Genomic DNA, 2,762 nt, shown 5'->3' with positions numbered 1-2,762 from the left:
TATGTTCAGCTGGGGAGGTGCTAGCGACTAAAACATCGTCAAGGTAGGCGTACACAAACGGTAAGCCACGTAAAACCTCGTCCATGAAACGTTGAAACGTTGAATTCGAAAAGGCCAAAAGGTGTTGTGATGGCTGTTTTGGGAATGTCATCCGGAGCTACGGGTATGTGGTAGTATGCTCTTACAAGATCGAGTTTGGAGAAAATGTTTGTATGGCTTGTATGGTTTCACTTCCAAAACACGTTAGAATCTCGGAAAGGGATTCCGTTTAAATTATTCCGAAATTTCGCGCGAATCCGCGGTGGCAGCAGCCAGTGTAGAGGTCGTTTTTGATGACAACTGACAAAACTTGGAGAAAATTGAAATGAAAAAGACGATGCTCACTACATAGGTGGCCGATTATTGCCTAGTTCGTAAAGCGAATCGGCACGGGCGAGTTCACTAGACAATATCCTGAAAGGCAGATTGTGTCTCATCATCACCAACAACATAAAATCAGTGTTCGAAAATGATGTCTCAGGGAGAGGCGTCAGTGCCTTATGTTACGTTAGGGTGTTTCGTTGCGCGCTACAGGTCAGCCTCGCCGCAAAATAATTGTAGGATGTACAGTTTAATCCAGTTGGCCTCGGAGGAGTGAATTACTTGCTAGATAGCTGTCGTGTTCACTAAGCCCGAACACAGGCCACAATAATCTTCAAAAATTATTGCACCTATCTCGTGCAAATTGCAACAAAACCGCTTCCTTTTCACCTTCTTCAAATGATACAATCGATTTATACCCGTGTTTTTCTTGTGCTCGTGGTGTACACTGGGTCGCTCTTTTTCACACTCACATTCAATTAGCGAGGAGTCAGGTGTGAAAGTCTCATGGGTCTTGAACTTTAAGGTTAGGAAACCGGCGAATTGAACTGAAAGCACAAGCGAGAGGCAGATATCCTACGCTATCCAACTTGCTTAAATAACCTTGTTTTCTGAGAGATCGTTCAACAAATGTCCATACATGTGCACACTGCACATGTCGCTGACAGAAAATATTTAATTACTGTGGGGACGATTTAACTAGAGCTGGGAGATGAAAGAGTCCAAATTCGCGTCCGGTCCCCGGCTTCTTCTATGTCCGTCCGTCGGCCGATTGTCTGGGAGACTCCGTCAAATTGGTCGCGATATTTTCTGGACAGCTTGGTTCTGCACCTGTTTGCTTAACCAAGTATCAATAAGAAAACTTATTTACTAGGAGCTCATTGGCCTTACCGGCGTATGTGTCAATGGAAGCATTTGATCCAGGTACGCAGAATTTTTCGGAAAACGTGGGAACAACAGAAATAGTCGGAAATCAGCAACAAAAATGTTACGTGAAGTACGGAATGAGCAACTGTTTGAACTGACAGCTCCACATTGACACCACACTTTTCTCTAAACCACTAGCCGGAATACTGGTCCTGCTTAGTTTACCTGTCACTCGCCAATGATAAATAGCAGCACCCATTGCATAGGCTTCAAGGTCGCAACGATGGATTTCGAAAATCATAGCCAATCAAAACAGCCTGTTCCGAGTGTGTGACACCCTTGGCATTGGACTCTTGCCAACGCACCGGATGAGTCGTTTGGGCAACCTCGTGCCGCATGTGTGGTTTGGGTTGCTATGTGGCTTGTGTTAGCTCTGCTGTTCCTGTGCGTCAGTAGCGTTCGTGGTAGCAAAGTCCTCATTTCTGGTACTTCGTTTTGTCTGTTGCATATACCGGATTTCAGAGAATGTGCTTAACAATGATGCGTTAAATCTTCTTGAGGATATTGAAGAATTCGTAAGTCCTTCAATTGACAACCTAACTCAGCTTTTCAGTATGCTCATAAATTCTCGGAAGAGTTCAAGTATGTCACTTTCCAACCCTACTTCCATCCCACAGGGTTTATTCGAATAAATTCTTGTTGTTGCGTGTCGGTTTCAGTCCTGATGTGCTGGATTTCGGTGCTAGGTAGTGGTTGCACATTATTTCTATTTTTCACAGACCAATTTCCAAGCCTACACGCGTCGAAGTCGTTTTACGCAACCTTGATGATGACCAGTCGTTTGAAATCGTCGCTGCGTTCGGTAACACGGAAGAGTTTCTCTGGTCTAGGTTCAATCAAACTGTATGGTCTGGTAAATCGTACCAATTTGATTTTAGGTTCTTGCACCTGCTTCTTCTACCTCTTTCAATGTCACGTTCTTGCCGCAAAGAGCGGGGGCGAGTGAAGCAACTATCTATATTGCCACATCTCGTGGGTTGTTACGATACCAGGTTTTCGGTTATGGGTATCCCAACCCAAATGAACTGTTTCATACAGTTCATGTGGAGCCGTCCAACAACAACTATGTTGCTGTCCTCAATGTGTTCAACCCCTCGATCGACCGCTTGAAAGTATGTCCGCAAAATGTTCGTCCTTTGGTAATAACAGTCTAATATATCTTACTTGTTTGATTTGGCAATTGTATCCTAGATAACCCATGCTACTTCCTTATCCCGGTGTGGCTCATGCTGATGCTCGGCGGTGAGCGGTTTGAGACAGTCCTCGGATTGAAATTCTACCTTTTTCACTAACGTTCCTATAGCTATTTTCTAGAACTTCGATTCCTATTTTGGTTTCGGTAACATGGTTATATGTCAGCGCATCCCACGGATATGCGACTTTCTGATGGTTTCGGCTATTCATCATCATCATCATCATCAACGACAGCATGACATCAGTGTTCAACACCAGTGCTTCACTGCCGTACAACCATG

At 44.4% G+C, this 2,762-nt stretch overlaps 1 protein-coding gene across 1 annotated transcript in view; it reads left to right on the top strand.

Annotated features, from left to right (window-relative positions):
- Positions 1-1,863: 1,863 nt before the first annotated feature.
- T265_00525 (hypothetical protein) overlaps positions 1,864-2,762 on the top strand; it is a gene marked incomplete at both ends in the record, with an annotated part of 100,347 nt that continues 99,448 nt past the window's right edge. The window contains one exon of the mRNA XM_009164329.1: positions 1,864-2,399. The remainder of the gene's footprint in view (positions 2,400-2,762) is intronic.

Source organism: Opisthorchis viverrini, assembly GCF_000715545.1.
Source record: "Opisthorchis viverrini unplaced genomic scaffold opera_v5_5, whole genome shotgun sequence".
NCBI classification, from domain to species: Eukaryota; Metazoa; Platyhelminthes; class Trematoda; order Opisthorchiida; family Opisthorchiidae; genus Opisthorchis; species Opisthorchis viverrini.
Note: the sequence above shows the minus strand (reverse complement) of the source record. Positions and strands in the feature narration are given on the sequence as shown.